Below are 27,859 nucleotides of genomic sequence, written 5' to 3'. Positions count from 1 at the left end.
AAGTAAAGTACTGAAAAGGGAAAAAACAGGAACTCAGTGTTACAAAACATATTTGAAAGTTCTTTATCTGAATGCACGTAGCATTCGTAACAAATTGAATGAGTTAACGGCACAAATAACGACATATGGGTATGATCTTGTGGCCATTACAGAAACATAGCTGCAGGGTGACCATGACTGGGAATTAAACATACCAGGTTATTTAACAATCAGGAAGGACAGGCAGGAAGGGAGAGGAGGTGGGGTGGCTATGTTAATAAAGGAAGGAATCACTATAATACAGAGAAATGATATTGGGTCAAAGGAGCAGGATAGTGAAACAGTTTGGGTGGAGGTAAGGAATAATAAGGGGGAAAAAACACTAGTGGGTGTAGTCTATAGGCCTCCGAACAGTTGCAACTCTGTTGGACGGAGTATTAATCAGGAAATAGTTGAGGCTTGTAATAAGGGAACAGCTATAATTATGGGGGATTTTAATTATCATATTAACTGGACAAATCAAATTGGGCAGAGCAGCCTTGAGGATGAGTTCATTGAGTGTATTAGGGATGGGTTTCTTGAGCAGTATGTAACTGAACCGACCAGGGGGCAAGCAACCTTAGATTTGGTCCTGTGTAATGAGACAGGATTAATTTAAAATGTCCCAGTAAAGGATCCCCTTGGAATGAGTGACCATAACATGGTTGAGTTCCATATTCAATTAGAGGGTGAGAAGGTTGGATCTCAAACAAGCGTGCTGAGCTTGAATAAAGGAGACTATGAAGGTATGAGAGCGGAATTGATTAGAGTGGACTGGGAAAATAGATTAAAGGGTAAGACGGTACATGATCAGTGGTGTACATTTAAGGAGTTATTTTACAACTTCCAAAAAATATATATTCCACTGAGGAAAAAAGGGTGTAAAAGAAAAGATAGCCATCCGTGGCTAAGTAAAGTAATTAAGGATAGTATCCGACTAAAAACAAGGGCATATAAGGTAGCCAAATCTAGTGGGAGGATGGAAGATTGGGAAGTCTTTAAAAGACAGCAAAAAATAACTAAAAGATTGATTAAGAAAGGGAAGATGGATTATGAAAGTAAATTAGCAAAAAATATAAAAACAGACAGCAAAAGTTTCTATAGTTATATAAAAAGAAAAAGGGTGGCTAAAGTAAATGTTGGTCCCTTAGAGGATGAGACCGGGAAATTAATGGTGGGAAACATGGAGATGGCAAAAACACTGAACAATTATTTTGTATCAGTCTTTACAGTAGAGGACACTAAGAATATCCCAACACTGGACAAACAGGGGGCTCTAGGGGGGGAGGAACTAAATACGATTAAAATCACTAAGGAAGTGGTACTTGGTAAAATAATGGGACTCAAGGCGGATAAATCCGCTGGACCTGATGGCTTACATCCTAGGGTCTTGAGGGAAGTGGCGGTAGGGATTGTGGATGCATTGGTAATAATTTTCCAAAACTCACTGGACTCAGCAAAGGTCCCAGCAGATTGGAAAACTGCTAATGTAACACCCTTATTTAAAAAGGGTAGTAGGCAGAAGGCTGGAAACTATAGACCTGTTAGCCTAACATCTGTGGTTGGTAAAATGTTAGAGTCCATTATTAAGGAGACAGTAACGGGACATTTGGATAAACATAATTTAATAGGACAAACTCAGCATGGTTTCATGAAGGGGAAGCCATGTTTGACAAATTTGCTTGAGTTTTTTGAGGAAGTAACATACAGGGTGGATAAAGGGGAACCAGTGGACGTAGTGTATTTAGACTTCCAAAAGGCATTTGACAAGGTGCCACACAAAAGATTATTGCTCAAGATAAAAAATCACGGGATTGGGGGTAATATTCTGGCGTGGGTGGAGGATTGGATGTCTAACAGAAAGCAGAGAGTTGGGATAAATGGTTCATTCTCAGATTGGCAACCAGTAACTAGTGGTGTTCCGCAGGGGTCAGTGCTGGGTCCCCAACTCTTTACAATCTATATTAACGATTTGGAGGAGGGGACCGAGTGTAACATATCAAAGTTTGCAGATGATACTAAGATGGGAGGGAAAGTAGTGAGTGAGGAGGACATAAAAAACCTGCAAAGGGACATAGACAGGCTAAGTAAGTGGGCAGAGATTTGGCAGATGGAATACAATACTGGAAAGTGTGAGGTTATGCACTTTGGCAGGAAAAATCACAGAGCAAGTTATTATCTTAATGGCAAGAAACTGGAAAGTACTGTAGTACAAAGGGATCTGGGGGTCCTGGTGCACGAAACTCAAAAAGTTAGTATGCAGGTGCAGCAAGTGATCACGAAGGCCACTGGAATGTTGGCTTTTATTGCTAGGGGGATGGAATATAAAAACAGGGAGGTATTGCTGCAGTTGTACAAGGTATTGGTGAGACCGCACCTGGAATACTGCATACAGTTTTGGTGTCCATACTTAAGAAAAGACATACTTGCTCTCGAGTCAGTACAAAGAAGGTTCACTCGGTTAATCCCTGGGGTGAGGGGGTGGTCATATGAGTTCAGAAGAATGAGAGGCGATCTTATTGAAACATATAAGATTGTGAAGGGGCTTGATCGGGTGGATGCGGTGAGGATGTTCCCAATGAAGGGTGAAACTAGAACTAGGGGGCATAATCTTAAAATAAGGGGCTGCTCTTTCAAAACTGAGATGAGGAGAAACTTCTTCACTCAGAGGGTGGTAGGTTTGTGGAATTTGCTGCCCCAGAAAGCTGTGGAAGCTACATCATTAAATACATTTAAAACAGAAATAGATAGTTTCCTAGAAGTAAAGGGAATTAAGGGTTACGGGGAGCGGGCAGGAAATTGGACATGAGTCTAGGTTCGGAATGGTCATGGCCCTGTGGGTAGTGGAGTGGGCCCAGGGGCCGTGTAGCCTGGTTCTGCTCCTACTGTGTTCTAATTCTGTGTTAGATTTCAGAAGATGGTTTTATTCCTGTTCCTGGCTGGGGTGGAGATCGCCTTTACAGAAGGTAAGTATTGTAGAAAATATAGGGACAGAGTGATCTCCTGGAAGAATTTCGATCGCCTAGATGGGTCGGAGAGGAATTTCCCAGATTTTTTTCTCCCAAATTGGCCATTGGGTCTTTATCTGGTTTTTCGCCTCTCCCGGGAGATCACATGGGTTCGGGTGGATGCAGAGTGATAGAAGATTTGAGGTTAGGATCAGATCAGCCATGATCGTATTGAATGGTGGAGCAGGCTCGAGGGGCCGATTGGTCTACTCCTGCTGCTATTTCTTATGTTCTTATGTTCTAGTATGGAGCCCAGACCAGTGGGTAATGAAAAATTCTGTGTTGGTCCTTTACTGGACAAAACAGAAAACAAATTGGTTGGTCATTAACGCAGGAAGGGCCCATCGATCATTAAGGTACAAGCTTATTGCAATTGTCTGAGCTGACCCAAATGTCAGATGCTATAGTAACCAAGGTAAGAAAAATAAGTACAAAAGGAACATTGATAAATGCCAGACAGCTTATTACACAATTATCTATCATTGTTCGCATTTAAGAAGTCATTGCATTACATTGTCAGTACAGATGATGAAGAAAAATTATGCTTCCATTTACAGCTTTAAAATACAACCAGCCTGTTTTTCTCACAGATGAATGTTAATGCAGCACATTGTACTATAATTCTCTTGGCTGCATTAAAACGTTAAGAAAATTCAATGTTTTGCATTGCACATGATTGAACAAAAGCCTACATCCTTCAGAACAAAGATAATTAATCATAGTAAGCTTGGTGAAATTATTTTTTATTGCACTAGGTTGTGTGTCCAAAGCCAAACTTCTGTTAACCAAAGAACACCCTGCTCAACGTCTCCAAGTTCAAATGTTGATGAAAATTAAAATTGCGTTGGGCAAGCAATATATGAAAAAGTGAAATGGATCTTACATTTAAACAAGTGCAAATCATGAATGAAATACAGCTAAAGAGATCTAGATCACATCTCCCAAGTGCAAATATAGACTATGATGATCAGCTATTTATACTTTGTAAACCTTTGAATAGCAATGCAGAAATGTACCAAAATTGTTGACACAATATAATACACATTCTGCTGTGCAATACATCGAGGAGCTGAGATGACTGAAGATAGTGAAGGTCCATTTTACTGCCTTGGAACATACTTCAAGGTGTATTGTTTTAAAATGTACACAAATTTAGGAATTATTTCTCATTTTCAACTTACTGTTTTTCTTTTTATTGCTGGCAGGGCATTATGATGGGCAGCAGTGGACAGCAGGTTCCATGAATTACATGAATAACAAAGTTTACATAGATTTTAAAGATTAATATTAAAGAACTGTAATACTGCAAATGCCACAGAAAGCAGCTGTTAAGACTGCAAGAAATATTTCTTGAAATGGCAGAAGTGCTCAAAGGTAAGGGCCGATTTTCAAAGTAGCGCCTGCCAGCAGGGAAGCTCGCCCACCAGCAGCGTGTACTCAGGAAATCAGCTCCCAATCTGTAGGACATGGAGACTAATAGCCAAACAGGTCAAGAAAGGCCAGGTAATAAGAAATTAAATAGCACATCAACAGCATGCACAGACAAAGCAAAAGCCCTGAATTCCACAGTGATTGATAAGAAGCTGGATAGAGGTTTTTTGTTGTTTTCTGTGTGATCTCAGAGTAGCTGCAGATTGGTTGTTCTTCAGCCTTTTTCTCTTCACTTCCACAAAAATGGATTTTGGAAGAAGGGGCTAGAGAGAGAAAGGAAATCTTTTCAAGGGCCAGCCTGATAATTTGATTTGGGCTTTAAAGATCTTCCTCTCTTTTACAACCTTAAATTGAACAGCGTGGCTTAGATTTTCCACATTTAAAGATCGTGCATCTCAGGTCTATCAAGACTTCCTCCTGCCACAAAGATGTGCCCCTTACCTGGACCAATCTTCCAGCCTTGCAGTCATTAACTCGTTGACAGTGAGCTCCCAAGTATCCATAGGGAGTCCAGCCAGAGTGGGGCCAGCAGCCTCTGAGCTACTGGTGAAAGTATTAAAATATTAATCAATATTTAAATCCCCCTCCTCACCCCTGCCCTGTGCCATCGATCATAGATTGTTTAATTGGACAGGCCTTCTGCCGGATAAAAAATTTGAAAGCAACACTTCTGCTGCCATAGCAATGCTGGATGCTCGGGACCTACAGGAGTCCCTGGCATTTAGTGTTACTATGGCACAAATGACAGGAAATACAATGTCAGGGCTTGCCTGCAGGAGATCTGGAAAATAGTGGGGAGCAACACTGAGTCATTAACAACAACTTTATAAAGCACCTTTAATGTAGAAAAATATCTCAACTTGCTTCACAGAGTCATAATCATAAAAAATGAAGCCGGGCCAAAGTTATAAGGAGGGGTGACCAAAATCTTGGTTTTAAAAATGGACTTTAAGGAGGATCTTAAAGGAGGAGAGGGAGGTGGAGGGGTGGATTGTTTTAGAGAGGAAAGTCCAGAGCATGGCGCAGGCTCCAAATGGGAGGGGGTGAGGAGGTGGAGAAGGAAGGGATGGGGGGCAGAGGAGGTGGCAAGAGTACAGATTTATGGCAGGGGCCAAGGACAATGGCCAAAGGAAATTGCAGTTTATCCAAGACTGGACATCAGACAAGCAATCAGACAAAACAGAGGCAGTGCAGAGGCAGTGCAGAGGTCGAGAGACATAGTAGAGAGGTAGAACTCGGTGTTATCAGCATTCATGTGGAAGCTGATCCCATGTCTTTCAGTAATGTCGTCCAGTGGCAGCATGTAGATGAGTAAGAGGAGGGTGGCAAGGAGAGCTCCTTGGGGTCTCCAGAGGTAAGAGTATGGGGACGGAAAGAGAAGACATTGCTGGAGATGCTCTAGCTATGATTGGATAGGTAAGATTGGAGGCAAGCAAGGGAAATCCCACTGAGCTGGACAATGAAGGAGAAGCACTGGAGCAGGATGGTGTGGTGGACTGTGTCAAAGGCTGCAGAGATGTTGAGGAGGGATAATGCACCATGGTTATAGTCACAGAATGCTGTTTGTTACTTTGGTTAGGGCAGTTTTGTTGCTGTGGTAGGGTATAAACTTAATTGGAGTGATTTAGACGGAGTTGTGGAAGAGATGGGCTTGGATTTGGAATTCTCTACCCCAGAGGGCTGTGGAGGCTCAGTTGTTGAGTATATTCAAGGCAGAGATCGATAGATTTTTGGATATTAAGGGAATCAAGGGACACGGGGATAGTGCAGGAAAGTGGAGATGAGGTAGAAGATCAGTCATGATCTTATTGAATGGCGGAGCAGGCTTGAGGGGCCAAATGGCCTACTCCTGCTCCTATTTCTTATGTTCTTACCTCCTCCCTTCCCACTGTCCAGGGCCCCAAACACTCCTTCCAGGTGAAACAGCAATTTACTTGTACTTCTTGCAAATTAGTATACTGTATTCACTGCTCACGATGCAGTCTCCTCTACATTGGGGAGACCCAAATGCAGATTGGGTGACTGCTTTGCAGAACACCTCCATTCAGTCCGTAAGGGTGACCCCGAGCTTTCGGTCACCTGTCACTTCAATTCTCCGCTCCACTCCCACTCTGACCTCACCGTCCTTGGCCTATTGCACTGTTCCAATGAAGCTCAATGTAAGCTCGAGGAACAGCACCTCATCTTTCGATTAGGCACTTTACAGCCTTCTGGACTCAACATAGAGTTCAACAATTTCAGGCCATAACCACGGCCCCTATCATTTTTTTTCCATTTATTTTTTTTTCTCTCTCCCACATGGCAGCTGTCTTTCATTCTGCCAATGCCATTTACACTTCATCTAGAGACATCTTTTGTTTCTTAACTTGTCCCATTACCATCTCCTTTTGCCTTGCATCATTTCTTAATCTCTCTTAATGTCTCTTAATTGCTCCTGCCTTCCATCCTATCACAGACCTTCCCTTTTGTTCTTTTCTCCCCTTCCCCTTTTCCCTGCCCCTGCACTTGCTTAAAAACCTGTTCCATCTCCAGCTTTTTCCAGTTCTGACAAAGGGTCATCGACCTGAAACGTTAACTCTGTTTCTCTCTCCACAGATGCTGCCTGACCTGCTGAGTATTTCCAGCATTTTCTGTTTTTATTTCTTATGTTCTTATGAGATCCCTTTGCTCCTCTACCCCACCCAAACTCACACCTGCCAAGTAATAGGTGACCTCCCTATTCTTCCTACCAAAATGTAATACCTCACATTTATCTGTGTTGAAATTCATTTGCCAATTATATGCACATTCTTCAAGTTTATTAATGTCTTCCTGTCATTTGTTGCAGTCCTCCTCAGTATTGACTAGCCCCCCAATTTGGTGTCATCTGCAAATTTAGAAATTGTGTTTTTGATTCCAAAGTCTAAATCATTAATATAAATTGTGGTCCTAGCACTGATCCTTGTGGAACACTACTTCCCACCTTCTACCACTCTGAATAGCTACCCTTTACCCCTACTCTCTGCTTTCTGTCTTGGAGCCAGCTACTTGTCCCCTGACTCCTCATTCTCTGATCTTATTCATTACTCTATTATGTGGTACCTTATCAAAGACCTTTGAAAATATTGATAAATTACATCTACTACATTCATACAAAAAGAAAATACTGCAGATGCTGGAAATCTGAAATAAAAACAGAAAATGCTGGAGAAACTCAGCAGGTCAGGCAGCATCTGTGAAGAGAGAAACAGAGTTAACGTTTCAGGTCGATGACCTTTCGTCAGAACTGGAAAAAAGCAGGAAATTGAACAGATTTTTAAGCAAGTGTAGAGGCTGGGAAATGGGGGAGGGGATGAAAGAACAAAAGGAAAGGCCTGTGATAGGATAGAAGGCAGGAGAGATTAAGAGACATTGAGAGATATTCAAGGCAAAAGGAGATGGTAATGGGACAGGTTAAGAAACAAAGGATGGCTCTAGATGAAGTCTAGTACATTACTCTTGTCTACTCTCTCTGTTGCCTCTTCAAAAAATTCAATGAGGTTGGTCAAGCAAGACTTTCCCTTTTGAAATCCATGCTGACTATTCATTATTATATTTTTGAATTCTAGATGTTCTTCTATTTTCTCCTTTAGTAGGGATTACATTATTTTTTCTACCACCCATGTTAAGCTGACTGGTCTATAGTTTCCTGGACATGTTCTATCTCCCTTCTTAAATATAGGTATTATGTTAGCTAGCCACCAGTCCTCTGGCACTACAACTTGTTCTAACGAATTATTAAATATGTGTAATGCCTCTGCTATCTCTTCCCTAGATTCTTTTAAAATGCGCGGATGTAATCCATCCGGACCAGGGGTTTTATCCTCTTTGAGTTTGATTAGTTTATTTAATATATCTCCTCTTTTTGTTTTAAATGCACTTATCTCATTACTAATCTCATCATCCGATGTCATGTCCACGTGTTCTAGCTCCCTGGTAAATACTGAAGCAAAGTAATTATTTAATATTTCTGCCATCTCTCTATCGCTACCTGTGGTATGATCCGGTATTACCCTTAGTGGCCCAATCCCATCCAAACCTTCCTTTTTTTATTTATGTGCCTGTAAAATATTTTACTACTTTGTTTTATATTCCTTGATAATTTAATTTCATAGTTCCTCTTTGCTTTCCTAACTGTTTTTTGACTTCTCTCCTAATCTCTTCATATTCTCCCTTATCATGTTCTCCCCTGCTGTCCATGTACTTAATGTATGCCTCTTTCCTTACCCTCAATTTTTCCCTTATGGTTTTATTCATCCATGGTGTCTTATTAGTGTTTAGTTTGTTCTTGTTTTTTAGTGGAATATATTTTTCCTGGACTCTGTTGTACACCATTTTAAATCATTCCCATTGGTGCTCTATGTCATTTTTTGCCAATATTGTTGTCCATTTTATTTTCCCACATTCTATTCTCGGCCCCTCAAAATCAGCTTTTCTTCATCATACTTATGTCCTTCTTAATTATTATCTTAAAGAGTATTATATTATGGTTACTATTGCCTAGATGTTCCCTTACTTTTTCTTCTCTTATCTGCTCTGGTTCATTCCCCATTACTAGATCCAATAGTGAATCCTCCCTTGTTGAGCTTTCTACATATTGGGTTAGAAAGGAGTCCTGCACACATTGTGGGAACTCCATTCCCTTATCCCCTTTACCTACCTCTTCTGTCCAATTAATAACAAGGTACTTGAAATCCCCCATGATTATTATTCTATGCTTTTTACTCATTTCCCTAAATAGTTTGCATATTTCTTCCTCCACCTCCCTTCCACAATTAGGTGGTCTGTAGACTACCCCTATTAGTGTGTTTGATCCTTTATTATCTTTTATCTCTATCCACATGGATTTTATTTCTGCCTTGCTGATAGCTGCGTAATTTTTTTCTACTGCTATTATGTTATCCCTAAAAAGTACAGCTACTCCAACTCCCCCTTTTCCTTCTCTATCTTTTCTAAATATGTTATACCCGTCAATGTTTAATTCCCAGTCCTGATTTTTCTGTAGCAATGGGCACAATCTTGCCAACCCTGGGGAGACAGGTATGGAGGTGGGACTGCCAGGAAAATGGCAGAATTTGGGGGTGGTTGCCCAACCCACCCCCGTGCCACCTTGCCAGGAGGCGGGTAGCTGACCCGCGCCAGGTCCTGTCTCCTTGGAGGTGGGAAGGGGATTAGTGCCACTTACCTGCCTGTTGAGGTTTATCCCCATTTTGCCCACACAAGTGCGGGCTTCCCGAAGGCACCTCCGCGGCAGAGATGACAGATGGCCGTTGCATTCTCCAATGCAACAACCATCTCATTTCTGCAAAAGAAAGGTTTGATGAGGTCTTGAATTCAAGAACTCATCAAACTACAGAGAATGTCAGTGTTTGACAGCTTCACAGAGCTGTCAAACGATGACAATTTGACAGATGAAACATCATACGTTGACATTCACTGTAACTGACTTACCCTTAATTGGCCTGCTAAGCCCGCTGTGCAGGCATAACTAGTTCAATCAAGGGAAAATAGCGTGGGTCGGCCAAACACTGATGGAGGCGGGACTGAAACCTGACAAGTGGGAGTCCCGCCTCCAAAATCTCCCCATTGGCAAAATCCAGCCCCATGTCTCAGTAATCTCCACTATGTCTGGTTCCTCACAACACATGATTGCTTCCAGCTCCCCTGTTTTATTACAAACACTGTGTGCATTGCTGTACAGATAGTTTAACTCATTTTTAATAGCAGTTCCTCTTACTTTATTTTTAACCATCTTGTTAAACTCCTGTTCTAAACTCCCTAAACATCAATGTCCTCCCTTACTTTATTCTTTACTATGCTCTTCTTTCCTGTTTTGTTTATTTTTAGGCTGGTTTCATTTCTTGTAGATCTCTCTCCCCGTCTTACTAGTTTAAAGTCTTTGCCACCTCCCCATTTACCCTTTCCGCTAGGACACGGGTCCCATTCCGGTTCAGGTGGAGCCCGTCCCACCGGTACAGCTCCTTCCTGTTGTGTATGTACCTTTAAGAGAAGAACTGATTCTATACTGCAGTACCGGCAGTGACCACCCCTGTATATAAAGCCATAGCAGGCTTCTGTACTTCAGTCTTGAATTACTTTCTGTTCAGTAAATACCTGTTTTATTGTTCTCCTGCAGTCTGAGTATTATTGATCCTCGGACACTACACTGGCGACGGGCAGGTTTGAACTCACCTGAAGTACTGCATCACCTCACGGGGATCTTTTCCCTGAAGAGAAGCTTCTTGGAGGTCGAAGTCAGAACGGCGGGCGTCGACCGCGGGCAACCGCCCAGGGATCCATCGGAGAGTTGCAGGGGAGGCTGTGGAGAGCCGAGCCTGGCTCCCCAGTTGAGGTGTTCCAGCAAGTCGTGCTGGTAGCAGGTAGTGCGCTGACCCTTCTGGACTGCGGCGGGCTCGGGCTCGATTGAGCGGCTCTGCAAAGGGGCCATGCAGCGTCATCGGGAGGTAGAGAGAGAGAGAGGGTGGAGCGCACAGGGCGCGGTCGGTGCTCAAGACCAGGGCAGCATGGAGAGGATAGAACGCGGGGAAGGAAAAGTGAGACGCGCCGAAGCCGCGGGTCGCTGCCATTACCCTGTAGAATGCTAGGAGCAGCGTGGCAGCAAGGGGAAGAAGGAAAAGCGCGGGAGGCGCCATTTTATTACATTGGGGAAGAAGAAAAAGCGCGAGAGACGCCATTTTAAATCACCCAAGATGCCGAAGAGTGGCAGTATCACTGCTTTCGACAACGAGGTAGAAGACTGGACCACGTATGTGGAAAGAATTGAAGTGTACTGCAATGCCAATGAGGTGGCCAATGGAAAGAAGGCGTCGGTATTATTAAATTTGATGGGCGCGAGAACGTACGGCCTATTGCGGAATTTAATTACCCCAGCTAAACCAATGGAGAAAAGTTTTGAAGAGATTGTTAATATCTTACAGGAACACCTAAACCCTACACCACTGCTGATAGCAGAAAGATTCAAGTTCCATAAAAGAAACCAGCACAAAGATGAGAACAATGCTGACTATCTTACGGAACTGCGCAAGTTATCGAAGCACTGCCAGTTCGGAGCAGGACTGGCAGACACCTTACGGGATAAGTTTGTCTGTGGGCTCCAGAGTGAAGGAACCCAGAAACGACTACTTTCAGAAAAGGACCTGACGCTAGAACAGGCTTTCAGCGTGGCAGTATCCTACGAAGCAGCAGCACGGGGAGCTGCGGAAATACAACAGAAACCACAAGAATACAGCGCTAACGAAATGGCGTATGGAGCAGAAAAGTGCTATTGCTGTGGCAGAACAACCCATGATCAGAAGGACTGCTGGTTTAAGGACAAAGTGTGCAGGCAATGTGGGAAAATGGGACATATAGCAAGAGTCTGCAGGTCGGGAAAGAAAACCAACACTACAAGAAGTACTAAGTAAAAGTACAAGAGAGTAAAAAAACAATGACAGACAGTAGTTCGGAAGATCAGGAGAGTGATAATGACTCCGGGAGCAGGAGACTAAGTTGTCTAAAGTTACACAACGTGATCGCAAAGGAGGATCACCAAACCATTTGGGTCACCCTCATGATAGCAGGGTCCCAAGTAAAGATGGAATTGGATACAGGATCAGCCCTAACTGTCATGAATCGACGAGACTATGAGCGGCTATTCTCACACATACCCTTGAAGGACACGTCCATTGTATTGAAGACATACACGGGGCAAAAAGTCTACCCCAGAGGAAAAATAAGGGTGCCAGTTGAATACAACGGCAAGGAAACACAGAAACTGTAACTATATATACTATCGGATGGAGGACCACCACTATTGGGATGTGAATGGATCCGAAAAATACAATTGGATTGGCATTCCATTCAGGCGCTAACTGTGACTGATAAAAAGGATGATGACGTCACACCTGGACGACTGTCAAAAATTCTAACTGACGCGAAAGAGGTGTTCCAACAAGGACTTGGGACTCTAAAAGGAGTAACGGCAATGATAAAAATCGAAGATAACGCAAACCCAAAAATTTTTAAGGCCAGACCGGTACCTTACGCGATCCGCCCAGCCGTTGAAGCAGAGCTGGAGAGTCTGGAGCGTTCGGGTGTGCTGTCCAAGGTGGACTGGAGCAAGTGGGCCACACCCATCGTTCCTGTAATGAAGAAATCATTGAGCAGCACACCTGGGGAACCGAAGAAGGTTCGCCTCTGTGGGGACTTCAAGGTAACTGTGAACCCAGTCCTGCACACAGTACAATATCCACTTCCACGGATAGAAGATATTTTCGCCTCACTATCTGGAGGGAAACGCTTTACAAAGATTGATCTGGCCCAAGCGTATCTACAAATGGAGGTGGAAGAAGCATCTAGGAAATACCTCACGATAAACACTCACAAAGGCCTTTACCAGTACAATCGACTGGTATTCGGGGTAGCATCAGCCCCGGCTATTTGGCAGAGGGTGATGGAACAAGTCCTGCAAGGGATCCTGGGGACCCAGTGTTATTTGGACGATATCCTGGTTACGGGCGAAAATGACAGTGAACACCTTGCCAACCTAGAGCAGGTGCTCACGAGATTACAGGAATATGGGCTACGAGCCAACCGCCCCAAATGCGAGTTCTTCAGGAGACAAATCTCGTATTGTGGCCACATGATTGATGAGGAAGGGTTGCATAAGTCGCCGGACAAGATTGAGGCTGTAGTCAAGGCTCCAGCACCGGAAAATGTGTCGCAACTGAGGTCGTTCCTCGGGTTGGTGAACTACTACCATAAGTTCTTGCCGAACTTATCTACAATTCTGCACCCACTGAACGCCCTACTGCAAACTGGAGTAACATGGAAATGGAGTGATGAGTGTAAGCGTGCCTTTCAGAAATGTAAATGCCTAATCAGTTCAAAAGAAGCATTGGCCCATTACAATCCAACACTACCGATTCAGTTAGCATGTGATGCGTCTCCCTACGGCATCGGAGTGGTGCTGTCACACAAATTCCTTGACGGTTCAGAGAGGCCAATAGCCTTTGCGTCGCGCTCGTTAACCTCATCCGAGCGTAACTACGCCCAGCTTGACAGGGAGGCCCTCAGCCTGGTGTGGGGGGTGAAGAAGTTCAATCACTATCTGCACGGGCAGAAATTCACCCTACTGACTGATCATCAGCCCCTGGTCTCCATTTTTAACCCAAAGAAGGGCGTTCCGGTGATGACGGCGCAATGGCTGCAAAGATGGTCACTTTTTCTAGGGGCACATCAGTACGACATAGAGTACAAGGGTACAAAACAGCATGGAAACGCTGATGGGCTGTCGCGCCTACGGTAGAGGAAGCACCTGCAGTGGACCCTGTTGAGATATTCCATGCGACCATAGTCGAATGTCTACCTGTTACAAACTCAAGTATAGAGAAGGAAACCCGAAATGACCCGACACTCTCTCGGGTCTATGATTTGACGGTGAAGGGATGGCCAGCACATGGCGACTCACTGTTGCCAGCATTTTTGCCAAGGAGAGAACAGCTGTCAGTGTGCCGGGGGACCTTGATGTGTGGATCCCGAGTGGTAATTCCACCCAAGTTGAGAGATATAGTGCTCAATGAGCTTCATGAGGGTCATCTGGGAGGGGTAAAAATGAAGAGCCTAGCCAGGGCGTTTGTGTGGTGGCCGGGAATCGATAAAGAAATCGAGGATATGACCAAGAGATGCACAGGATGCCAGAAGGTCCAAAACGCTCCACCACAGGCCTCGCTACATCCATGGGAGTGGCCCTCACCTCCATGGCAATGGGTACACATTGATTTTGCTGGTCCATTTATGGACTCAATGTTCCTAATCACTGTGGACGCCCATTCAAAATGGCCAGAGGTCATCAAAATGTCCTCCACCACCACGGAGAAAACTATTGCAGTCCTACGGACCATCTTCGCCAGGAATGGCTTGCCAGAACAGATTTGCTCCGACAATGGGCCACAGTTTGTGTCTGAGGATTTCTGGAGGTTTTTGAGGAATAATGGGGTGAAACATTACACATCTGCCCCATATCATCCAGCCACAAATGGATTGGCTGAGAGGTTTGTTCAGACCTTTAAAAAGGCAATAAAGGCAATGCATAATGACGACATACCACTACAACACAAGGTGGATAATTTCTTGTTTGCGACACATGCAGTCACCAACCAAACTCCAGCCATAATGTTCTTCAACCGAAGGCTAAGATGTCGCCTGGATTTGCTCAAACCAAACATAAGACGAGATGTTGAGGATAAGCAATTCCAGCACATAAATGAGAAGCCAACCAGGAGCTTCAAGATAGGGCAACCAGTCTTGGCCCGCGACTACCGAACAGAAAAATGGCAGCCAGGAACGATATGCACACAGCAGGGACCACTAATGTACACAGTGGACGTTGGAGAGAGCACCGTGAGACGCCATGCTGACCAGATTCTAGAGTCACAGGAACAAGCCAAACCCATACCATGAGCAGATGCACCTGGTAATCAACCCGAAGTACAGATTGCGTCTACCTCAGAAGCAGTGGTATTGGAAGCTGACGAACCAACCAATGACAATGAGCCAGAATCAACTCCGCCACAAGAACAGGATACTCGAGAAAGGCACTATCCAGTCAGGATCAGGAAGCCTCCTCAAAGACTGAACTTATAAATGATTATTTCAGTTGATGTATATAGTACAGAGAAAATTGTAATTGTAATTAGTTATTATTTAGTTGTTAAATGAATGTTATGTACTGTTTATCTAAAAGGGGAGGAATTGTTGTGTATGTACCTTTAAGAGAAGAACTGATTCTATACTGCAGTACCGGCAGTGACCACCCCTGTATATAAAGCCATAGCAGGCTTCTGTACTTCAGTCTTGAATTACTCTCTGTTCAGTAAATACCTGTTTTATTGTTCTCCTGCAGTCTGAGTATTATTTATCCTCGGACACTACACTTCCTGCCCCAGAACTGTGCCAGTGTCCCATGAAAAGGAACTGCTCTTTCCCACACCAGCCCTTTAGCCACGTGTTAATTCTCCTGATCTGACTGTTTCTATGCCAATTTGCACGTGGCTCGGACAATAATCCAGAGATTATTACCCTCGAGGACCTGCTTTTTAATTTAGCTCCTAATTCCTGATACTCCCTCAGCAGGACCTCCTCCCTGTTCCTACCAATGTCGTTTGTTCCAACATGGACCACAACAACTGGATTTATCCCCTCCCTTTCAAAATTCTTCTCCAGCCGCCATGAGATATCCTTTACCCTGGCACCCGGTAGGCAACACACCCTTCGGGATTCTTGTTCTTGGCTGCAGAGGATGCTATCTATCCCCCTAATTATAGAATCCCCTATCACTACCACATTTCTATTCTGCTCTTCCCTCGCTTGGACAGCCTTATGAGCCATGGTGCCTTGGTCTGCATTGTGGCTGTCCTCCCCGCAGCCTTTCTCCTTGTCCTCACTGGTAGCGAGTACATCATAACTGTTGGACAGGACCAGTGTCTGCGGGACCTCCTTCTCAGCCTCTCTTAAGTTCCCGCTACCTGGCTCCCTGACAGTCACACCATCCCCTTCCTGAACCTGTGCTTTCCTCTGGAGTGTGACTGTATTGTGGATACAACTGTCCAGAAATTCCTCCCCCTCCCTTATGTTTTGGAGTGTCTCTAATTCACAGTCCAGCTCAATGACTCTGAGCCAGAGTGACTGAAGGCAGAGACAGTTCCTGTTGTCCTGTGATGTCACTCCTTGATTTTTTTTTGCTCTCTCTCTCCCCACCGCTCTCACCGCCGCTCTCACCGCTGGTCCCGCTCTCGCTGTGCTCTCACACCTCCGGTCGCAATCTTTATATCTCCACTGCTCTCACTGCTGGTCCCACTCTCGCTGTGCTCTCAGGCCTCCGGTCGCGCTCTTTATATCTCCACTGCTCTCACTGCTGGTCCCGTTCTCGCTGTGCTCTCAGGCCTCCGTTCGCGCTCTTTATATCTCCACTGCTCTCACCACTGGTCCCGCTCTCGCTGTGCTCTCAGGCCTCCGGTCGCGCTCTTTATATCTCCACTGCTCTCACCGCTGGTCCCACTCTCGCTGTGCTCTCAGGCCTCCAGTCGCAATCTTTATATCTCCACTGCTCTCACCGCTGGTCCCACTCTCGCTGTGCTCGCAGGCCTCCGGTCGCGCTCTTTATATCTCCACTGCTCTCACCGCTGGTCCCGCTCTCGCTGTGCTCGCAGGCCTCCGGTCGCGCTCTTTATATCTCCACTGCTCTCACCGCTGGTCCCGCTCTCGCTGTGCTCTCAGGCCTCCGGTCGCACTCTTTATATCTCCACTGCTCTCACCGCTGGTCCCGTTCTCGCTGTGCTCGCAGGCCTCCGGTCGCGCTCTTTATATCTCCACTGCTCTCACTGCTGGTCCCGCTCTCGCTGTGCTCGCAGGCCTCCGGTTGCGCCCTTTGTCATAAATCTCATCATCTAGAAACTACCTATGAAATAACACTGGACGGCCAGCTGGTGGCGCCATCCAAGGAGTATAAATACTCGGGCATTGGCCCCAGCTTGCCAGGGACATTGTGTAAAGACAAGGGAGCTAGTGGATACAACTAGACTTCCATGTTCAGAAATAAGTTGATTAAAGCCTTGCTTTATGCTCAAACCAAGTGCATAGTGAGTTTTATTACGTCACCCTTTATATCACCGCCGCTGGTCCCACTCTCGCTGTGCTCTCAGGCCTCCGGTCGCGCTCTTTATATCCCGCCGCTATCTCTGCTCTTCAGGATGATCCTAGAGTAGTGGACAGTTTTAGCAGAACAGAGGGTGGATCAATCACGCTTGATGTGGTCCAGCCAGATTTGGTGATAGATGGCTAGATACACTCAAGTCTGCACTCTTTGGACTTGACATAGCAAAGCTGGAGGCCATACCAGGGGGAAACAGCCAGGATAGAAGAGAGTAAGGGCTAAAAATTGAGTGGGGGCACCCCGGAAAAATTAGCACCCCCGCGACAGAAATTGAGTGGTAGCGCCCCAAGAGGGAAGCGGGACGCTACTGGAAGCACCCTGCCTCCCTCTTGGAGCGCTGCGAGGGAATATCGCTGCGCTGCGGCACGTTGTGCTGCGGTATTGCAGGCCTTCCTCCCCTTCTTAAAGGGGAGGGACCTTGCGCAGCGCAACCCGGGGCCCAGCTGGGCCTTCGGGGATCGGGAGTGCCGGCAAAAGAGCCCGGCACTCAAGAGAAGTGCCGGTCTCATGTAGCGCAGCCACACTCCACGGGGGCCGGGTAAGGGGACGGGAGTGGAGGCAGGTGCTGGCAGGCAGCCAGCAACAAAAATGGCCGCCCCGCACCTCGCCTTTAAATAGCGCCTCCCTGGCTGCAGGTAACCCTCCCTGACCCCGTCGGACATAGTGTCCGGCGGTAAGGCAGGGGGCGCTCCTGAAGATCATGGCCGGGGCATGAGCGGGGCGCTGCGCACGACGATGATGTCGTCGCCGGCGGTGCAGCGCCACGGGGCGCTACTGGTTACCGCCGCCGCTAACCTCTTGCTGAATTTCCTCTTAGGGCACTAACGGGAGGCACAAAGCAACCGAATTTTTCCCCCTAAAGGTTTTACAAGGGCATCAAAGGTGGAGGTGAAGAAGTTGTTGAGCAAATCAATGGCTGGATAATTATCATGGCTAATGCAGGGCAAAAGCCTGGGAAGTTTGAAAGTTAAATCAGTTGTAAGTAACTTGATGGAGACTTTTTCCAAGTGTGGATTCAGAAGAAAGATGGGTACGAAAATTTCAGAAAGAGTGAGGGCAAAGGGAGCTTAGATGGAGGTTGAAATCACTAATGTTGAGGAGTTGCTCAGTGGAGAGGAAAGGAGGGAGGATATCTCAGGGCAAAACTTGAGGTGGGAAAGCAGAAAACAAGCATTTTAAAGGAGCTTATTACTAATTTCAAAACTAGTTTCTCAATGTCAAATTCAGGACTCCCTCTATTGGCTCCATCACTCGTTGGAAAAATCAATCTAGCCACCCAGATAAATCTGTACCAAGTACTATGCAGATTAATGAATCGCCTTATTCTCTGCACTGCTGCATAATATTGATTAAAATTAACAATCTTGAATTATAATGGTTAGAGAATACAAATTTATCTAGAAAACAAGCTGGAATATTGCCAGCTAATTTAACCCGAGTGTAGTGATTCAGCATTTAAATTCCTACTTATGAATTCCAACACTCCCATTTATCCCAATTCAATACTCTGCTTATCATTCAACCTCTCCACTAAAATGTAATATCAAATGTAACCATGATTTAATCTAAACCTTTATTAGGAAGGAATTTGCACTTATATAGCCCTTTCATGACCTCAGGACATGCGAAAGTGTTTCACAACCAATGAATTACTTTTTGAAGTAGAATCACTGTTGTAATGCATGGAAATGCAACACCCAATTTGTGCACAGCAAAGTCCCAGAAACAACAGTAAGATAAATGACCAGAAAATCTGGGGGGGGGGTTTGTTTAGTAATGCTGGTTGGACAGGACAACAGAACTCCCTGTCCTTCTTCAAATAGTGCCAAGAGATTTTTTTTATGTCCGCCTGATAGGACAGATGTGGCCTCAGTTTAACATCTCAACTGAAAGACGGCACCTCCGACAGTGCAGCACTGAAGTGTCAGCCTAGATTATTTGCTCACACTCCACCTCGCCCCACATAAAACAGTGGCACTGCTTTTTTGTTGCCATTTTCAAGCAGCCTTCATAGATCACTGGCTAGGCTGCTTTATGTCCAGCTCTCCTGGGCACAGCACACTCTGCCAACTGGTACATACAAATAGAGTAGGACCATCATTTAAGTATTTTAATAAGCCTCTCTCCTGTTTCGGTTGGAAGTGCTGGCTAACCATTTTGAGGCATGTTGGAAAATTGAGTCACATGGCGTTCAGGTGGCCAGTGAGCAGTAGGACTTTTAAAATATGTTTGTTTGTCTACTGCCCCATTTGTCAGTGTGAATGGGGGTTTAGGCACTCTGATCTCTCTGTCCTCGGGCTATTGCATTGTTCCAATGAAGCTCAACGTAAGCTCGAGGAACAGCACCTCATCTTTCGATTGGGCACTTTGCAGACTGCCGGACTCAACATTGAGTTCAACAATTTCAGATAATTATCCCTGCCCCCATTTTTCATGCAGTATGATTTTTGCCATTCCCATTTGCAACATTTTATCTTTCCTGCCTCTTACAAAAGTACAGGATGTTCTTTCTATTTCTTCCTCCCCTCCTAACGCCCCCCCCCCTCTGTCTCTGCACCTGCTTAATATCTGTTACATCTCCAGCTTTTTCCAGTTCTGATGAAGGGTCCCAGACCTGAAACGTTAACTCTGTTTCTCTCTCCACGGACGCTGCCTGGCCTGCTGAGTATTTCCAGCATTTTCTGTTGTTATTTCTGTTAAGTCTGTGTGTTCTAGTTGTAATTACTAACACAGACTACAAGATTAAAGTTCAACAGGTCTTTACTGGTTGGAGGTCAGGACTATACTAAAATACAATATTACTACACAGTGCTTATATACCGGTGGTCACCACCGGTATTACGTATACAGCAGCCAGAGAAAGTAGTACATCTCTTAAGGTGGAACAGGCTTAAGTTCTCTTAAGGTGGAACAGGTTACATACACCACAATGCTCCCTTTTTAGCTTAACAGTCATATCCCCATTTAACATAACATAATAACATATATAACTTCAGGTATAAACAGTTCAAAGGTTCAGTCTCTCAGGAGGCCTTCTGATTCGGTTTGGATAACGCCTTTCAGTGGTCTCTGATTCCTGTTGCTGAGGTGACTCCTCTAGTTGGTCTCCCATGCATTGGGTGTTATCATCCTCAGGTACATTTCCTGCCGAGGTAGATGCTTCAGGTTCATTAACGTCTTCCACAGTTGTCTCTGTCGCAACCATGGGTTCGACCCTTGCTCTCGATTCTACGATCCGCATGACGCCTTATCACATTGTTACCAATATCTACTGTGTACATTAGAGGTCCCTGTCTGGCCCGAATTGTTCCGGACTGCCATTTTTCATTTCCATAGGCCCTTGCCAACACTGGTTGTCCTACATCGAAACTTCGAGTGGTCTTGTTATTAATATGCCGGAACTGTTTGTTTTCCACTTCCCTCCGCACATTTGGTTTTAACAAGTCCAACCTGGACCGCAACCTCCTGTTATAAAACATCATGGCAGGACTTTGGTTAGTCACTGCATGAGCGGCGTTTCGATATGCCATTAGGAAATTGTCCACCTTGTGCTGTAGCGGAATCTGATCATCGTTCATGGCCTTTATTGCCTTTTTGAATGTTTGGACAAATCTCTCGGCCAACCCGTTTGTCGCCGGATGATATGGGGCAGAGGTATAATGTTTCACCCCATTCTTCTTTAAGAATTTTTGGAATTCTTCCGACACGAACTGTGGTCCGTTGTCCGAACAGATCTGTTCTGGCAATCCGTTCCTTGCGAATATTGTTCTTAACACCGCAATTGTCTTTTCTGAAGTAGTGGTATTCATCTTGATCACTTCTGGCCATTTGGAATGTGTGTCCACCGCAATTAGGAACATGGAGTCCATGAATGGACCAGCAAAGTCAATATGTATGCGTTGCCATGGGGCTGAAGGCCATTCCCATGGGTGTAGTGGTGCGATCGGAGGTGCATTTTGCACTTTTTGGCACCCAGTGCAGCTTTTCGTCAGCTCCTCTATCTGTTGGTCAATACCCGGCCACCATACATAAGCCCTAGCAAGACTTTTCATCTTAACTCCCCCCAGATGACCTTCATGCAGTTCTTTTAGAACTCTTTCCCTTAACTTGGGAGGAATAATCACTCTTGTCCCGTACATCAAAGTACCATGGCAGACGGACAGCTGGTCTCGCCTTGCCGAGAATGCCGGTAACAGAGGATCACCACGTGTTGGCCATCCTTTCACTGTCACCTCGTAGACTCTGGACAATGTCGGGTCGTTCCTGGTTTCTCTTTCAATACTTGCACTGGTGACTGGTAAACACTCGATGATGGTCGAATGAAATAACTCAACAGGGTCAACTTTCGTCGTTTCTTCTTCTTCAGGTAGTGGCAGGTGCGACAGCCCATCAGCATTGCCATGCTGCTTCGTACCTTTGAATTCTATTTGATATTGATGTGCCCCTAGGAAAAGGGACCACCTCTGGAGACGCTGTGCTGTCATCACTGAAACACCCTTCTTAGGGTTAAAAATGGATACCAACGGCTGATGGTCTGTCAGAAGTGTGAATTTTTGGCCCTGCAGGTAATGATTAAACTTCTTCACTCCCCATACAAGGCTGAGAGCCTCCCTATCGATCTGCGCATAGTTGCGCTCTGCGGAGGTCAATGATCTGGATGCAAACGCGACTGGTCTTTCCGTGCCATTTGGCAACTTGTGTGAGAGTACTGCCCCAATACCATATGGAGAAGCATCACAAGCCAACCGAATAGGCAGTGTCGGGTTGAAGTGAGCCAACACTTCCTCTGAGGTGATCAATTCTTTGCTTTTGCGAAATGCCTTCTTACAGTTTTCGCTCCATTCCCATGGTACCCCCTTCTGTAAAAGAGCGTTTAGCGGGTGCAGTACCGTGGATAGATTTGGTAGAAATTTATGGTAATAGTTAATCAATCCTAGAAACGACCTCAACTGAGAGACATTATCCGGAGCGGGAGCCTTTACAACTGCCTCTATCTTGTCAGGAGACTTATGAAGCCCCTCCCGGTCAATGACATGACCACAGTACGAGATCCGCTTCTGGAAGAACTCACATTTCTGCCGATTAACTCTAAGTCCATACTCTTTCAGTCTGTTGAGCACCAGTTCCAAGTTTGCAAGGTGTTCTTCATCACCATCACATGTAATCAGAATATCGTCCAGGTAACATTGTGTGCCTGGAATTCCCTGTAATACCTGCTCCATGGCCCTCTGCCAAATTGCTGGAGCCGATGCCACTCCAAAAACCAGCCTATTGTACCGGTACAAACCTCGATGCATGTTGACCGTGAGGTATTGGCGTGACTCTTCTTCAACCTCCATCTGCAAGTACGCCTGCGCCAGGCCTATCTTGGTGAAGTGTTTCCCGCCAGACAACGAAGCAAAAATATCCTCAATCCACGGAAGCAGATACTGCACCGTGTGAAGCACCGGATTAACGGTGATTTTGAAATCTCCACAGATGCGAACCTTCCCTGGTTCTCCTGGCTTGTTGCTCGAAGGACGTTTCATAACGGGAACAATGGGCGTAGCCCACTCACTCCAATCTACCTTAGACAGTACACCTGAACGTTCTAGCGCTTCCAGTTCCGCTTCTACAGTAGGTCGTCTTGCATAGGGTACCGGTCTGGCTTTAAAAAATTTTGGGTGTGCATGTTCATCAATCTTGATGTTTGCCGTAATTCCTCTCAGTGTTCCCAGTCCCTGCTGGAACACCTCTTTAGCATCATCCAATATTTTGGACAATCGTTTAGGTTTGACATCTGTTTCCCCGGAATCTATCGTTAGTGCCTTCAAGGAATGCCAGTCCATATTCATTTCCCTAATCCACTCCCATCCCAGTAGTGGTGGACCTCCTTCAGGTAGCACATATAAGTCCATTACTTGACTTTCTTCGCGCTTGTGGACCACTTTTACCTCTATCTTTCCGATGGGGTACACTCTTTGCCCCGTGTATGTTTTCAATATAATCTCCGTATCCCGTAAGGGAATATGTTGGAATAACCTTTTGTAATCTTTCTTATTCATGACCGTCAATGCCGATCCAGTGTCCAATTCCATCTTTACTTGGACTCCTGCTATCTGAAGGGTGACCCAAATTGTCTGGAGATCTGCATCCTTACCAACGTTGTGTACTCTTAAGCTACCCAGTTCATTACTGCTAGCGTCTGAATCTGACTTCTGTTCGGTCGAACTGTTCTTTGTCACCTTGTGTACCTTTATGTATTTTCCTTGCGGTGACTTTTTGTTGCTGGTCCTCTTTCCTGACCGGCATACTTTAGCTATGTGGCCAAGCCTGCCACACATTCTGCATTCTTGGTTTTTAAACCAACACTGGTTCTGATCGTGCGTTGTCTTTCCACAATGATAATATTTTACAGTACTCAAACCCAATTTATTTATACTGAGTTCCGGTGACCGTAGCTGCATTACTGCCGTGCCTCTCGCTGCGGCTTCGTGTGCTGCTGCCATAGTGACCGCTTTCTCAAGCGTCAGCTCATTCTCCTCGAGCAGTCGCTTTTGTGTATCTTCTTTTAATAAACCACACACAAATTTATCTCGTAGCGCCTCTGTCAGTCTCGTTCCAAACTGACAGTACTTTGCTAGCTTACGCAATTCCATTAAATATTCAGCATTGCTTTCATCCTTCAGCTGCCTTCTGCTGTAAAATTTAAATTGTTCCGCTAGCATCAGCGGCGTGGGGTTTAGATGATTTTTCAGGACAGTAACAATCTCCTCGAACGTCTTATCCGCCGGTTCATCTGGTGATAAAAGGTGTTTCAATTGCCCGTATGTCTTCGCACCCATTAAGTTTAATAATGTTAGTGCTTTCTCTTCATCTGGAATTTTATTTGCTTTACAATAATTTTGTATGCGTTCTACATACATGGCCCAATCTTCGATGTCGCAATCAAAGGTATTAATGTTCCCATGTTTAGGCATCATTGCAATTTAATTTATTTTAATTTTTATCCAAGATGGCGGCTTCCCGCTCTTGTCTTCGTCCTCCGCCTACAAAATGGCGGTTTTCCCGCGCTTGGCGGTCTTCACCCGTCCCCCGACGCTGTCTCCGCTTCACCGCGGCTCTCGCGCCTTCAGTTGCCCCAGACGCTGCGCCTTTTTAGCCCGAATGCGGCCCGGCCCTTATCACCAGCCGCGATCGATGTCCCCGCGCTGCACCTTTCGGCCCGAATGCGGCCCGGCCCTTATCTCCGGTTGCGATCGATCTCACCGCCCTTATTCCTCCGTCTTCCCTCCCCGTCTGTACAGCCAACGCGGCCAACTTTCTGGTCGCGTCGCTGCCCGGCTTGCCCACCACCGAGGAAGAAAGAAGATAGCTGACAGCCGCTGATGGAGGCTTCGAGTTCAGGATGTCTTCTGCACTCTGGTTTCTCGATGTCTGCCGCGCGCCGTGCCTTCCAGCAGGGTGATGAGGGTGGAAGCCTCTCTTCGACGTCCATTCTGTGGACGAAGCCGCCGTGGATATAAACTGCCGCAGGGTAAGAATCGGACTCGTCGCCACTGTTAAGTCTGTGTGTTCTAGTTGTAATTACTAACACAGACTACAAGATTAAAGTTCAACAGGTCTTTACTGGTTGGAGGTCAGGACTATACTAAAATACAATATTACTACACAGTGCTTATATACCAGTGGTCACCACTGGTATTACGTATACAGCAGCCAGAGAAAGTAGTACATCTCTTAAGGTGGAACAGGCTTAAGTTCTCTTAAGGTGGAACAGGTTACATACACCACAATTTCTGATATATAGGGCCCTGGTGAGACCACACCTGGAGTATTGTGTACAGTTTTAGTCTCCTTACCTAAGGAAGGATATACTTGCCATAGAGGGAGTGCAACAAAGGTTCACCAGACCGATTCCTGGGATGGGGGGTATTGCCCTATGAAGAGAGATTGAGTAGACTAGGCCTATATTCTCTAGAGTTGAGAAGAATGAGGGGTGATCTCATTGAAACATACAAAATTCTTACAGGGCTTGACAGGGTAGATGCAGGGAGGATGTTTCCCCTGGCTGGGGAGTCTAGAACCAGGGGTCACAGTCTCAGAATAAGGGGTCAGCCATTTAGGGCTGAGATGAGGAGAAATTTCTTCACTCAGAGGGTGGTGAATCTTTGAAATTCTCTACCCCAGAGAGCTGTGGAGGCTCAGTCGTTGAGTATATTCAAGATAGAGATCGATAGATTTTTGAATATTAAGGGAATCAAGGGATATGCGGATAGTGCAGGAAAGTGGAGATGAGGTAGAAGATCAGCCATGATCTTATTGAATGGCGGAGCAGGCTCGAGGGGCTGAATGGCCTACTCCTGCTCCTATTTCCTATGTTCTTATGTTCTTATATCAGATAAGCACAGTCTAACAGTGAGCTCTTTCATGCCTCATTGGATGAATTCAAGTTATTGCAAGGAGAAACAATTTTTTATTTAAAAATCCAGTAGTTTATTCCAAACAAAAACCTCCACATAGTTATCTCCTAAACCTCCAGCTAGTGATAAATAAGTTTTCAGAATGTTGGTACAGCTCATTCACAAAGAAACCCCATAAGTTCATACAAAACACAAGCAGGAGTTTCATTACTCCATTGCAGTAACACTCTTAATTAATTTTCCACACATTTTACCAAGTAGGTGATCTCCTACACACAGTTACTGGTTTTCCTCTGACACCCCCTTCTTCAACTGGGAACTTAACATTTTGTGATCAAATGCATGGTAGTTTTGTAATAACAGAACATCTTATCAGTAACAACCACAAGAAGAGCTGTGAAGTCACAATTTCACAATGTTCTGATTCATTTCTACTTTGTATATATCATACTCAGAGTCCATAATTATTAGGGTATTGAGGATAAATGATTTATAGAATTCAGATCTGATGCTATATTAGAAACTTAAGTTAAGTAGAAAGCAAGGACAGATGTAATGGGTGAGCGGGACCTAATGTGGGATAACATTTGGGCAGCAGAGTTTTGGATGAGCTGAAGTTCGCGGATCCTTAAGGATGGGAAGCCGGCTCGGAGAGCATTGGAATAATCAAGTCTGGAGGTAACAATGGTATGGATGAGGGTTTCAGCAGCAGATGGGCTGAGGCAGGGACAGAGACAGACGTAGACAGTCTTTGTGATCGAGTGAATATGGTGTCCAAAACTCAACTCATGAGTGAATAGGATGGTGAGGTTGTGAACCGTCTGGTTCAGCCTAAGACAGTGACCAAGGAGGGGGATGGAATCGATGGCAAGGGTGTGGCGTTTGTGGTGGAGCGTGAAAACAATGGCTTTTGGTCTTACCAATGTTTAGCTAGAGGAAATTATAGCTCATCCAGAGGCAATGGAGATGTCAGGACAGGTGGTGGAGAGTTAAAGCGGGGCGTTATCAGGTGTTGGAGGAGGATGAAGTGGTTGACCGTGTCAAAGGGAGCAGAGTTCAAGGAGGACGAGGAGGGGTACTGCAGTACAGTCACAGAGGATGTAATTTCTGACTTTGATTCAAGCTTTTTCACTGCTTTGGCAGGGCAGAAACCTGATGGGAACTTTGCAGTGTCAAATTTTCAATCAGCTGAATTCTGTGATGATCTACGCTAAACAAAGGCCCATCTCAGTAAGAGGTTTCACATCAGATCCAAATCAGCCACATGCTGATTACTTTACCATTCTTTCCACTGTCATAGTGCCTGCCAAATGAACCCTTACCTCCTCCCGTTTTATTTAATTGCAGTTTTATTTGAGGTATAAAATGGATGTTTTTTGTGGAGTGGAGATGCCCCACTGCGAGCCAATAGTAAAACCAAAGCAGCTTCACTCTTTTGAGATTGCCTGATTCAAATACTGAGCCTGGAATATGGATCCATTTTAAACAATGTAAAGGTGAAGAATGTTGATTCTTTTGTATTGCCTGATATGCCTTTTTTTTTAACATAGACCATTATCTAACTATTTATATATAATACAGTACATAAATACCTTGCATATAGTACACACTTCCTGTAAATTGATGCTTACTTCCTGCCACACTACCCCATCACATTTTGTTGATTGGCTCAGAATAGCCAGGCTAGAACTTAGGCTTGCACAGATATCTTCCTGCAGCTCCGCAGTATTGCTTCTTTCTTTTGCCAGGAAAAAAAGCACCTCCTCTTTAAGCTGCTGCAGACCTGTCAAAACCACAGATGCGTTTTATTTCCCACCTCTTAATCAGCGAGCTGCCAATGGGAGGCTGTTTTAAGCTTGCAGCTCACCTCCACCGTGCTAATGAGGAGCAATCTGGAAACTGGCACAGGTCCTCCACCAACTCCTCCAGATGGCCACTGACCTCTCCCTGCCCACTTCCCACCGGTTTCCCATTGGGAAGTAAAAATCACCCCCACAAAGTTCAAAAGTGGTATCAATGATATCAGGGAACATAGCTACAACCATGTGAATGGTGGCTTGAATGAGGGAAAAATAATGGAGACAAGCCTGAACATTGATGATGTCTGTATAAAGGTTAGCATTGACCTTATAAAAGAGGACAGTAACCACATAAGGCACTGGCCTGGGTGATGATGGTAGCATGCTTGAGAATGTAGGCAAAAATATCTGGAATTAATGGAGCATTCATAAATCAAACAATTAGTTCTCAGTTAGTCGTTGGCCAGTTTT

The 27,859-nt window shown here is 45.1% G+C and overlaps 1 long non-coding RNA gene across 1 annotated transcript; it reads right to left on the bottom strand.

The window, feature by feature from the left end:
- Nucleotides 1-3,487: 3,487 nt before the first annotated feature.
- Nucleotides 3,488-16,912, bottom strand: LOC147108730 (uncharacterized). Its single transcript, XR_015080637.1, has 2 exons — nucleotides 16,656-16,912; nucleotides 3,488-4,720 (listed from the first exon to the last, which is right to left on the bottom strand). It is a non-coding gene; the product is annotated as an uncharacterized LOC147108730 (long non-coding RNA).
- Between the last annotated feature and the right edge of the window lie 10,947 nt (nucleotides 16,913-27,859).

This window comes from Somniosus microcephalus, chromosome 13 (assembly GCF_052327205.1).
Source record: "Somniosus microcephalus isolate GS21.2 chromosome 13, FLI_Smic_1.0, whole genome shotgun sequence".
Lineage (NCBI taxonomy): Eukaryota > Metazoa > Chordata > Chondrichthyes > Squaliformes > Somniosidae > Somniosus > Somniosus microcephalus.
The sequence above is the reverse complement of the archived record's forward strand: the minus strand, read 5'-3'. Positions and strand labels throughout refer to the sequence as shown.